General features: G+C 35.8%; 1 protein-coding gene across 1 annotated transcript in view; it reads right to left on the reverse strand.

Annotated features, from left to right (window-relative positions):
- Window positions 1-13,879, reverse strand: part of TSEN15 (tRNA splicing endonuclease subunit 15) — a 139,068-nt gene that overhangs the window by 5,460 nt on the left and 119,729 nt on the right. Inside the window, exon 10 of the transcript XR_003427984.1 lies at window positions 4,105-4,283. The gene's annotated coding sequence lies outside the window, so the exon portion shown is untranslated. The remainder of the gene's footprint in view (window positions 1-4,104; window positions 4,284-13,879) is intronic.

Here is a 13,879-nt window from a genome sequence, read left to right on the forward strand (position 1 = left end):
CACCCAACCCCATTACTGTCGCCACCACCACCACCAGCAATCACGTCACTGGCCAGTCATTCTACAGCAGCATTCCTATACTTGCCAGCCGGACAGTCATCTGGGGCTACTTATTAAAAATACACATCCTGGGACTTGCCTGGTGGTCCAGTGGTTAAGAATCCACCTTCCAATGCAGAGGTCACGGGTTCGCTCCCTGGTCTGGGAACTAAGATCCCATGTGCCATGGGCAACTAAGCCCATGCGCCCTAGAGCCCGTGTGCCCTAGAGCCCGCATGCCACAACTAGAGAGAAGCCTGTGCGCCGCAACAAAAGATCCTGCATGCCACAACGAAGACCCCTAGTGCCACAACTAAGACCTGATGCAGCTAAATAAATAAATAAATATAAAACATATATATACATCCTCAGGCTCCTCCATTGGAAACGCTGGGGTGGGGCTCAGGAAGCTCTACTTCTATTAAGTACCCCCCACTAGAATTGGGCAAGCTTGAAAACTGCACTGGAGCAGTTCTAGAATTTTATTTATTTAGCATCAGAATAGCCTGGGTGCTTATTATTAATACAAATGCAGAGTTCTACCCCAGAAGCCCACAAAAGATTCTACTTCGAAAGCCGAAAGCCCTGGCACAAGACCCTAGGGATTGCAATTAATAAACATTCCTAGGTGATTCTGATAGAGAGGTCCATGGGCCTCACAGTGAGAAGCATTATTTTAGAGAGAAGCCCCATCTAACTTCACACTCTCAGTCTCTAGCCAGTATGATTTGGGAGAAGCCATGTTCTACTCCATTCTGTGATGGGTGGGTCAAAGGAGGACTCTGGCACTTGGGGGACTCCCAGAGCCAGAGGACCAAAACCACTGGGCAGGAGGGGCAATGAGCAGAATGGTTAAGGAGATATGTCACAGCAATAAAGGTAGATCTCACAGTTAAATGAAACAGAAAAAGCTGCATTTATTTATTTTTTTAATATTTATTTATTTAGGCTGTGCTGGGTCTTAGTTGTGGCATGCGGGATCTTCATTGCAGCATATGGGATCTTTCATTGCAGTGTGGGGATCTTTTTTTTTTAGTTGCAGCCTGCGGACTTCTTAGTTGCAGCATGCGAACTCTTAGTTGCGGCATGCGTGCGGGATCTAGTTCCCCGATCAGGAATTGAACCCCGGCCCCCTGCATTGGGAGCATGGATTCTTACCCACTGGACCACCAGGGAAGTCTCGAAAAAGCTGCATTTAAATAAGATGTGGGTAAACCAACCTTTATGTACAAATATTCTAATAACAAAAAGACTAAGAAGTGCTCACTAATATATCGAACACTTATTATGCCCTGAGCGCCTGAGGTATGCTATCTCATTTAATACGTGCAAAAATTTTAATGTTGTATTTGTGAGCCAATAAGAAACTTATCCAAACACATAGGAAGTAAGTGGCAGAGCCTAGTCTCAAATCTAGGTCTTGTTGAAATGAAAGAACATGGTTTTAATCACCAAGGTGTACTTTAGCTAGAAACACAGATTACTTCTGAAATCAGGAAAAAGAAACCCACAAATGTAGTGTTACATATAATAAGAGAATTATGGATTAATAAAAGGGACTCTGATCACAAGACCCTTTGGTGGTAGAAAAAATAATCCATTCCCATAATTTACCAATTTTGTAAGCTCAGATTTTAATGAATTGTGTTTTATTAAAATTACACACCTGTAAGGTTGAGGACCCTAGAACTCCCCAAATGTGCCAACAATCAAAAGAGGCAGAAATGATGTAAAAGGAAACCACCTAAGGATCAGAGACTAAATCATTCCCGAGTCCTGTGGAAACGCTGCCTCAGAAATAAATCAGACAGCTGTAGGCTCTGTGGGCCTCTGCCTCAGTCAGCATCACGTTCTGGAGCCTCCCGTGTTCATTGTTCAGTGTAGAGGAGGCCTCTCACCCAGGTGTCACACTGTCCCAAAGCCCCAGGGTTCAGGGCTGTGTTCCCTGGTTCAGGCCTGCAATCTTAGCCAGGCCCTGGCTGTGTAGACTCCTCTCGAGCAGCAAGAAGAGACAGGGTCTAACCTCTATTTTCTGCCAACTTGCTGTGTGCTGAGAACCAATAGCTATAATCAAAATGCCTCCTGTTGACTCTGCAAAGCCTTGGAGGAGTTTACAAGTGCTAAACACATGTTTCCAAATCCTCATCTCTGAAGCAGTCCTTTAAGACATAAAGGTGCAGGGGCCTGTGAGGGGGAATGGAAGAACAAACAATGTAGCAAGGTGTGGTGGCTAAGGGGCAGAGGGAGACAAAAATAGAGGTGGATCTCCAGCCCCACTTCCTGCCCTGCCCTCCCTCCTCCACCATCCCCTCCCAGAGGATCCTTGTCACAAAAAGAGCTTGGGATACCTGGGAAAGGCCTTTATTTTGCCTATGGTCTAATCCAATCATTTGCACAGATGAGAAATAAGTGCTCTCAGGAGCTCTGAGTGTTTCCTTAAACTCTTTGAAAACGGATGAAAAAATGATAACATATAAGTAATCCCCGATAACCCCAAACCTCCCTACCATTAGGGAGCAGCCTGAATAATTGGTTCCTAAACAATTAAACTCTCTGGTTCTTTCATCAGTCACTTTATTAATAAGTATTTATGGGCTACCCTCTGTAAACCCATCACTGAACTGAGCAAGAATCGGAAACACAGGACCTGGAAGTGACTTCAAGAAGCTCCTTGTTTAATAGGCAAAACATTCTCTGACATAAATCGTACCAATGTTTTCTTAGGTCAGTCTCCCAAGGCAATAGAAATAAAAGCAAAAATAGACCTAATCAAACTTACAAGCTTCTGTACAGCAAAGGAAACCATAAACAAAATGAAAAGACAGTCTGTGGACTGGGAGAAAATATTTGCAAATGATGCAACTGACAAGGGCTTAATTTCCAAAATATACAAACAGCTCACACAACTCAACAACAACACAAACCAAACAACCCAATCAAAAAATGGGCAGAAGACCTAAATAGACATTTCTCCAAAGAAGACATACAAATGGCCAACAGGCACATAAAAAGATGCTTAACATTGCGAATTCTTAGAGAAATGCAAATCAAAACTACAGTGAAGTACCACCTCACATGGGTCAGAATGGCCATCATTAAAAAACCTACAAATAACAAATACCGGAGAGGATGTGAAGAAAACGGAACTCTCCTGCACTCTTGGTGGGAATGTAATTTGATGCAGCCCCTATGGAAAACAGTATGGAGTTTCCTCAAAAAATCTAAAAATAGAGTTGCCATATGATCCAGCAATCCCACTCCTGAGCATATATCCACATAAAACTATAATTCAAAAAGAGACATGTACCCCTATGTTAAAGCAGCACTATATACAATAGCCAAGGCATGGAAACAGCCTAAATGTCCATCGACAGATGAATGGATAAAGAAGATGTGGTACATATATACAATGGAATACTACTCAGCCATAGAAAAGAATGAAATAATGCCATTTGCAGCAACATGAATGGAACTAGAGATTATCATACAAAGTAAAGTAAGTCAGAAAGAGAAAGACAAATACCATATGATGTCACTTATATGTGGAATCTAAAATATGATGAAGATGAACTTATCTACAAAACAGAAACAGACTTACAGACATAGAGAGCAGACTTGTGGTTGCCAAGGGGGAGGGGCAGGTGGGGGAGGGATGGAGTGGGAGTTTGGGATTAACATATGCAAACTAGTATATATAGCGTGGATAAACAACAAGATCCTACTGTATAGCACAAGAAACTATTCAATATCCTGTGATAAACTATAATGGAAAAGAATTATGAAAAAGAATGTATATACATATAACTGAATCACTTCACTATACAGCAGAAATTAACACAACACTGTAAATCAACTATACTTCAACAAAATAATAAATAAAAGAAATGCATTGTTTAGAGAGAAGGTCAGATTGATAATTAGGGGACAATGCAAGGCAGTAAGATCTGAGTGCTACCTTGAGGAGAACTAGAGATATGGGCTTTTCCTTCAGAAAAAGGAAAAAAGATTAAGGTGGACCGGAGGTATCAAGGGAAGCTTCATGGAGGAGGCCGGCTTTGAACTTACTAGGATTTGGAGAGCAAAAGAGAGAAGTTCTGAGGGCATTCCAGTGGTGGAGAAGTGGATGAAAGTCCTCCCATCTTTCCGCCTATCAAAATCTTTTCAGGTCAGCTCAGGTCTGGCTTGCCCTTGTAGTCTTCCACCATGAGAACTGTGAAGATTAATGCCTGCAGGTATCTTTGAGTCTTCAGAGAAAACAAGTATATACACAGAGTTACAAAAAAGCATCAATGGGGTTGCATTACATCAATTGCAATTGAAGTATTCTGGACTTAAAAAAAGGTAACATCCTATATTCCTAATAGCATGGAATTAGAAAAACTAACCATCAAATACCTTTTACCCATCTCTTTGCTTGGACACGTTTAAAATGTTAACTTCTAGAGGAAAACATTAATTGGATGGATAAGAGCAAACACTCCTTTCTATATGTGGTGATTTATTTCCTCCACACTGTATAAACCAAACAGCTGCATTTAGAGCAGATACATAAGATTCAATTATAGTTACAGACATTACTAACCTGCCATTTTTCTAAACATTTTGAAACACTGAAAATGTAGTTGAAAAGACAGCTTGCATCATGTTTGATCATGGAGAAGCAGCATTCCATGATGTTAGGTGAAAGCTATATCGAAATCCTACACCTGCTTGCAAATAGAATTTTAACTGGCAATTTGGCTTCTAGGTAGTGTATTATGACATAAAATAAATTAATCTTTTTTCTTTCATACAGAACACAAGGCCACAATCAGCGCCAAGTCTGTTCCCTAGAATTGCTTGGCAGTGTTCCCAGATGTTCCAACAGTCTTGTAGCAGAAGCTTTGCAACCCATTTGCTAGGCAGAGCTTTTATTTTTTTTCCTTCCATTTAACAGACTGCAATATGTCCCACCCTTCCTGGTATCACTGGACAATCGTATTTTCAATTCTTCCTTATGTCTTATTTTCCCAAACCTAAGGTCTTTCTGAAACTGACCTTGTTATTCTAGTCTGTTATTCTCTTCAAGCCTATACGGCTATATTACCCTCTTAAACAGGCAAATCCAAGTCCAAGGGGATTCAGATTCAACTTAAAACGTGTTCCCCAGAATGTCAAGTTTCTCAAGATGTTAATAGATATTCCACGAGATAAAGTGATGTCAAATAATAAAAAGAAACGCCGCAAACCTTCTAAATCTCTAGGGATTTATAAAGCACATTACTTGAGAAAAAACAGAAATCAAGCAGGAAATATATTTAACTTGGTTAAACAAAACTGATTTGACTACAGAATTCTTTCTCTCTCTTTCTCCCTCTCTCTTTCTCTTTCTTTCTATAATACTACTGGAATATAATTATAATCATAATAACAATAATAATAATAAAAATAGCTAACATTTATAGCTATCTCTACTCCTTTAGTGATTGTCATAGAAATTTTAACATACCTAATTAACAGAGCTCAATATTAATAATTATAATCTTCTTCTGAATCATATAAGAATACTAGAATACTGTCATGCCAGTCATCACCCTCCCTAAGTTATATGTTATTCTCTCTTGATATTTAGCCTCATACATTAGACATTAACTTTACCATTATACACAGTCAATATTTATCCTTTCCATTTTCATGTATTGCAAATCTTCCTTTTGACATGAAGTATCTTCATTAGAAGTTCCTTATGTGAAAATGTGTTGGTAGTAAGTCCTCAGGTTTGCGTCTGAAAATGTCTTTTTTTGCCTTGATTTTTGATAGATTGTATTAATAAATATTCAATTCTAGGTTGAGAGTTATTTTCTTACAGTACTTTGAAAATTCGTTTTCAATTCTTTTGAGTTCCACTCTCATTTCTGAGAAGTCACCTATCAGTTAGTCATTGCAGATGTGTCTCCACCCACTCCACCCCAACTTTTCCCTGTTTGGCTGCATCTGTTACTTTCTCTTTGTTTTTATTATTCTGAATTTTTCACTCTGTTATGTATTTCTTTTTACTTCTGTTGTTTGGCACTTGGGGAACTTCCTTAATCTGAAGATTGATGGTCTTCTGGAAAACACTCACTCATGTCGTTTAACACTGAATGTCCCCAATTGTCATTTCTTCTTAGAACTCAGATTATATGTATGTTGGACCTGCTAAGTCTTTCTTCCATATTTCTTAATCTCTTTTTCATATTTCTCTTTGCTTTGTCTCTGTCTCATGCTATGTGTAACTTCTTCAACTTTACCTTCCAAATAACTGTTTCTTTAACTGTGTTTAATATAATGGTAAATCCATTCATCCAGATTCTACTTTCAACTATTATAATTTTTATTTCTACAGATTCATCCAGAACCTCTTTTTCAGTTCTATATCTCTCTCTATATTAATTTATACATTTATTAATTATTAATTTATTAATATATCTCTATATTAATTTATACATTATATATTAATTTATACATTTATTTTTATTGTATGTTTGGTATCTGATAATCATAATATCATCAGTCTTTATAAGTCTGATTCTGTGTTTTGCTGTTTTTTTGAATCTTATTCATAGTTGTATGCTTTGTATGTGTGTAGAGGTATTTTGGTGAGTATATGGAACATGGAACTTTAACTATGGTATTTCTTTGGGGCTTGCTTGTCAAGTTTACTTATTTGGAAACAATTTGCATTTGTTTCTTGTAGCCAGAGACACTTGCCCTATTAGATATGATACTTATTATAAAGCTATAGTAATTAAGATCATGTAGGGTTGGCATAAGACTAGACTAACAGAGCTCAGAAACAGATGCTCACATATATGGAAAGTTGATATATGATAGAGGTAGCACTGAGACACTGGGAAAAAGATGGTTTATTCAATAAATGGTGCATGATAATAAATAAAGAGATCCAAGTGGGACTGCACCAGGAAAATGTATCTTAATCACATCTGTTTCTTGATGAGGAGAGATTGTAAGAAAGCTAAATGAATGGCAGTCATTCTTACACTGAGACCCATATATCAGCTTCAGGACAGATATGAACCCAGATGATATATGAAAAGGTTGCATGTATATGCATAAAAAATTGTAGGGAAAATAGGATTCTATATGCAAAAAATTTAAACTGTTTTTTAGTAATAATAATTGGTGGTGATAGTATTAGCATTGCCTTTTTGTGACTGTTATGTGTCATATGAGATAAAGCAAATGGATAACTGTGGGATGTTCTAATTGTATTTTCCCTTGTATTGTTGAGAATAAGGATTCTCATTGTGGAAGAAAGGAGATAGAGATGTAATCCAGAAGAGGTTAAATGCAAATCCTGTGTTTCTGAATTTAATTGGAAATATCAGAATAAATATCATAAACATGCAACATATTCTTTCTTTGTATCAATCTACTTACTTATCTATCATTGATGTATCTGTGTATCTATCTATCTATCTACCTATCATCTATCTAATATATATATTAGATATATTATATCCACTGAAAAGGCCTTGAAGCAATGACTAACCAGTGATATCCTGAAAAACTGTATTCAGAATGTGGTCTTGAAATGCCATTTCCTATTAAAAGAAATAACATATTCTTCATATGTTTCAACATATCAGATATCAAGGAAACTATTAAAGACCACTAGAGTTATGTCAAAAGGACTCAGAAGCCAATTTAAAGAGGCTCCCACTTTATTCTATTCAATTCCATTCCATTCCATTCCTGTATTCTACTTCCAAAGATAAGACAATTTGAATTTCAACAAGGATAAGAATTGTAATGGGTTGAAACCATCAAATATTTTAAGTCCATGCATTTCTAGAGATATTTTAAAAATTGGATGATAAGCAATTGAATCATCTTGAAAACAGATTAAATAAAAGGAAAAAATCAAACATTTATCCTTGCTTTCCTTTGAGAACTGTACCACTGGAAAAACTGAATAGCAAATGAAGAGACTCTTCTCTTTATAAAATTATTCAGGCCAGTAAAATGAGAGAATTAGAATATTACCATTTTGCTAATGTCATAAAAGAACAATAACCAGATATTACGTGTTTGTTGATGAAAGAACATGCCATCCTTTGATTCAAAATACATCAAACCTGAATCTGATCAAGCCCCTGGATCCAGCTTCCAATTTGCAGAAATATATGGGTCTTGTTGAACTGCACTATGGGTAGGCAATCCAAATTATGGGAAACTACAGTTCAAATGACATAGATAAAAAGATGGCATAGATTCTTCAACAGAGGGATGGAGAAGTAACCTGTAGATTAAAAGACATTCAAAGCATATACCAAGTTTCAAAAAGAAATCAGATGTTCATTTTTGTGTCTTGCTTCTTTCACTCAGAATAATGTTTTTGAGATTTATCTATGCTGCTGTGCATTACTTACAATAGCCAAGACATGGAAAAAACCTAGTGTCCATTGATGGGTGAATGGATAAAGAAGTTGTGGTGTACATATACAATGGAATATTATTCAGCCATGAAAAGGAAGAAATCCTACCCTTTGTGACAATGTGGATGGACCTTGAGGGCCTTATGTTAAGTGAAATAAGTCAGAGAGAGAAAGACAAATACTGTATGATCTCACTTATATGTGGAATAAAAAAAAAGCCAAAAAACAAACAAACAAAATCCCCAAACTCATAGAAAAAGAGATCTGACTTGTAGTTACCAGAGGCAGAGGGTAGGGGGATGGCGAATTGGAGGAAGGTGGTCAAAAGTTACAAACTTCTAGTTATAAGATAAATAAATACTAGGGATGTACGTACAACATGAAGACTATAGCTAACGTTGCTGTGTGATATATAGAAAAGTTGGTAAGAGTAAATCCTAAGTGTTCTCATCACAAGGAGAAAAATATTTTCCTATTTTTTTCTTTCTTTTCTTTTTATTGTATTTATATGAGAAGACAGATGTTAGCTAAACCTATCATGGTAATCATTTCACAATACATGTAGATCAAACCATCGTGCTGTCTGCCTTAAACTTACACAGTGATGTATGTCAATTATTTCTCCATAAAATGTATATATTGAGATATATACACTGATATATCTCAGATATATACTGATATATATACTGATATATACACTGATATATCTCAGATATATACACTCAGATATATACACTGATATATCTCAGATGAAAAAATTGATATTCATTACTATCTTTACCATCTATGCTGTTGTATATATCAATAGTTCATTCTTGTTTGCTACTGAGTAGTATTCCATTGTGCAAATATATCACAATTTGTTTATACATTCACTTGTTGATGGATATTTTGGGTGGTTTCTAGGTTTAGGCTATTATGAATATAGTTGCCATGAAAATTTGTGTACATTGTGTACATCCGTATATTGCGAATCATGTTTTCATTTCTCTTAAGGAAATATCTAGAAATAGAATTGTTGGTTTGTGTGATAGCGTATATTTAAGTTATATGAAACTGCCAAACTGCTTTCCAACGTGGTTGTGCCATTTTACTTTCCCACCAGCAGTACAAGAATTATAGTTGCTCTACATTTGCACCAACACTTGTCAGTATTTTGGATCATTTTAGTGGATTTGTAGTGGTATCACATTGTGGTTTTAATTTTAATTTTCCTCTTTACTCTTGGTGTTAAGCATTTTTCATGTGCTTATTGAGGACTGTTGCATCATTTTGATATGTGTGAAGTGACTTCAAATCTTGCTCCATTTTAAAGTTGTTTTCTTCCTACTGAATGATTTTGAAAAAGTTTGTTCTTTACATATTCTGGATATAAATCTTTTGTCAGATATATGCATTGTAAATCTTTCCTCCCTGTCTGAGGCTTGCCTTTTCATTTTCTTAATTGTGTCTTTGAAAGAAGTTTTTTTTTATTCTGATAAAGTATACTTTATCATTTTTTCTTTTATGGTTTACATTTTTTGAACTATCTGAAAAACCTTTGACTATCTGAAGGCTATGAAGATTTTCTCCTATATTTCCTTCTAAAAAGTTTTTTGTTGTTATCCTTTTAGTATCTGAAGGATCTATAGTGATGTCTCCTCTCGTGATTTCCCCCCCTTTTTTTAATCGTGATATATCGAGCTGGAGGTTTATCAATTTTATTGATTATTTTAAGGAACTTCCTTTTGATCTCATTTTCTAGTTTTCTTGTATTTTCCATAACTCATTTCGATTTACTATGCTTTTTCTAGATTTTCACATTGAAAGCTCAAATAATTTATTTTTGCCATTTCACCTTTTTAAATACAAGCTTTTAAAGCTTTAAATTTTTCTCCAGGAGTGATTTACAAACTAAACAGCTAAGTGTTTTAGCTGTGTCAAATTTTGACATGTTGTATTTTAATTTTTATTCAATTTAAAATATTTTCTAAATTCTCTTGTGATTTCTTTTCTGACCCATGGATTATTTAGAAATATTTGCTTTATTTTCCAATATCTAAATACTTTCTTCCTGTGATTTCTGATTTAATTCTATTTTGGACACAAAACATGGTTTGTATGATTTCTTTGCTTTTTAACTTTATTGAGATTTGTTTTATGGCCCAGAAAATGGCTTATTTTAATAAATATTCCAAATGCACTAGAAAAGAATGTGTATTCTACTGTTATTAGGTGGAGTATTCTATAAATGTTGATCAGGTCAAGTTAATTGACAAAGTTGCTCTGGACTTTAACATCTTTATTAATTTTTATATACTTGCTCTCTCAATTACTGAGAGAGAAATTTTGAAATCTCCAACCATATTTGTGGATTTTCCTATTTCTCTTTCAGTTTGGTTGACTTTTGCTTCATGTATTTTGGAGCTCTATTTTTAGGTGCAAATGCATTAGGATTGTTATATCTTCATGGTAAATTGACTCATTATCATTATAAAATGTCTCATTTTATCCCTGGTAATATTTTTTCTGAAGTCTGCTTCAGCTTCCTTTTATTGGTTTTTGCTTGACGTAACTTTTCCCATCATTTTTCTTTTTTTAAATAACAGCTTTGTTGACATATAATTTACATGCCATACAATTAATTCATTTTAAAATGTACAATTCAGTGTTTTTTGGCATAGTCACAGTTGTGCAACCATCCCCACCATGTTAGAGCATTTTCATCACTTTATAAAGAAACCACATATCCTCTGGCAGTCACCCCCATTTTCCCTACCCACCCAACCCTTGGCAACAACTAATTTACTTTCTGTCTCTATGGATTTTCCTATTATGCACATTTCATACAAATGGAATAATACAATATGTAGGCTTTTGTGTCTGACTCCTTTAGCATATTATAAAGGTTCATTCATGTTGTAGCATGTATCACTATTTCATTCCCTTTGATTGCCAAATAATCTTCCACTATATGGATTTCTCACATTTTACTTATCCATTAACTGATAGATAGTTGAGTTGTTTTCACTTTGGCTATTATAAATAATGTTGTTACGAATAGTCATGTACAGGTTTTAGTGTGGATATATGTTTTCATTTCTCTTGCATATACACCTAGGGGTAGAACTGCTGATTCATATAGTAACTCAATGCCTAACATTTTGAGGAACTGCCAGATTGTTTTCCAGAGTAGCTGGACCATTTTACATTCCCACCAGCAGTGTATGGGGGTTCCAATTTCTCTGTGTTCTCATCAACACTTGTTATTATCTGTCTTTTTTATTCCAGCCATGCTGGTGGGAGTGATATGGTATCTCATTGCAGTTTTGATTTGCATTTCCCTGATGGCTAATGATGTGGAACATCTTTTTGTGTGCATTTCTGTAACTTCTTTGGAGAAATGTCTATTCAGATCCTTTAATCATTTAAAAATTGGATTATTTATCTTTTATTATTGAGTTGTAACAGTTATTTATATATTCTCAATATAAGTCCCTTATAAGATATACAATTTGCAAATATTTGTCCCATGTTGTGGGCTGTCTTTTCACATTCTTGCTGGTGTCCTTTGAAGCAGAAAAATTTAAATTTTGCTGATGTCCAATTTATCTATTTTTTCTTCTGTTTCTTGTATCAAACCTTCTATTATTTTCCTTTAACCTATCTGTGCCCTTATATGTAAAATGGGTTTCTTATAGATAGCATATAGTTGGATATTGCTTTTTATTCAATCTGAGAATCTTTTAATTAAGGCATTTGGACAATTTACATTGAATGAAATATTCAGTATGTTTGGGTTAAAACTTACAATTTTGTTATTCTTTTCTATTCACCCATCCACCACTTATTTATTTACTTACTTGCTCTCTTTCTGTCTTTTTTGTATTAATTCATGGTGTTTTAGCATTCAAACATCCAGTATATGCCCAGTAGTGGGATTGCTGGGTCGTATGGTAGTTCTATTTTTTTTTTTTTTTTTTTTTTTTTGCGGTACGCGGGCCTCTCACTGTTGTGGCCTCTCCCGTTGCGGAGCACAGGCTTTGGACGCGCAGGCTCAGCGGCCATGGCTCACGAGCCCAGCCGCTCCGCGGCATGTGGGATCCTCTCGGACCGGGGCACGAACCCGCGTCCCCTGCATCTGCAGGCGGACCCTCAACCACTGTGCCACCAGGGAAGCCCTATTTTTAAGGAACCTCCATACTGTTCTCCAAGTGGTTGTATCAATTTACATTCCCACCAACAGTGCAAGAGGGTTCCCTTTTCTCCACACCCTCTCCAGCATTTATTGTTTGTAGATTTTTTGATGATGGCCCTTCTAACTGGTGTGAGGTGACACCTCATTGTAGTTTTGATTTGCATTTCTCTAATGATTAGTGATATTGACCATCCTTTCATGTGTTTGTTGGCAATCTGTATATCTCCTTTGGAGATATGTCTATTTAGATCTGCCCATTATTGGATTGGGCTGTTTTTTTGTTATTGAGCTGCATGAGCTGCTTATATATTTTGGAGACTAATCCTTTGTCAGTTGCTTTGTTTGAAAATATTTTCTCCCATTCTGAGGGTTGTCTTTTCATCTTGTTTATGGTTTCCTTTGCTGTGCAAAAGCTTTGAAGTTTCATTAGGTCCCATTTGTTTATTTTCGTTTTTATTTCCATTTCTCTAGGAGGTGGGTCAAAAAGGATCTTGCTGTGATTTATGTCATAGAGTGTTCTGCCTATGTTTTCCTCTAAGAATTTGATAGTGTCTGGCCTTACATTTAAGTCTTTAATCCATTTTGAGTTTATTTTTGTGTTAGGGAGTGTTCTAATTTCATTCTTTTACATGTAGCTGTCCAGTTTTCCCAGCACCACTTATTGAAGAGGCTGTCTTTTCTCCATTGTATATTCTTGCCTCCTTTATCAAAAATAAGTTGACCATATGTGTGTGGGTTTATCTCTGGTCTTTCTATCCTGTTCCATTGATCTATATTTCTGTTTTTGTGCCAGTGCCATACTGTCTTGATTACTGTAGCTTTGTAGTATAGTGTGAAGTCCAGGAGCCTGATTCCTCCAGCTCCGTTTTTCTTTCTCAAGTTTGCTTTCACTATTCAGGGTCTTTTGTGTTTCCATACAAATTGTGAAATTTTTTGTTCTAGTTCTGTCAAAAATGCCATAGGTAGTTTGATAGGGATTGCACTGAATCTGTAGATTGCTTTGGGTAGTATAGTCATTTTCAAAATGTTGATTCTTCCAATCCAAGAACATGGTATATCTCTCCATCTGTTTGTATCATCTTTAATTTCTTTCATCAGTGGCTTATAGTTTTCCGCATACAGGTCTTTTATCTCCTTAGGTAGGTTTATTCGTAGGTATTTTCTTCTTTTTGTTGCAATGGTAAATGGGAGTGTTTCCTTCATTTCTCTCTCAGAGTTTTCATCATTAGTGTATAGGAATGCAAGA

This window comes from Aethalodelphis obliquidens, unplaced genomic scaffold (genome assembly GCF_003676395.1).
Source record: "Aethalodelphis obliquidens isolate GAN/ISIS:26980383/991018 unplaced genomic scaffold, ASM367639v1 scaffold48, whole genome shotgun sequence".
Lineage (NCBI taxonomy): Eukaryota > Metazoa > Chordata > Mammalia > Artiodactyla > Delphinidae > Aethalodelphis > Aethalodelphis obliquidens.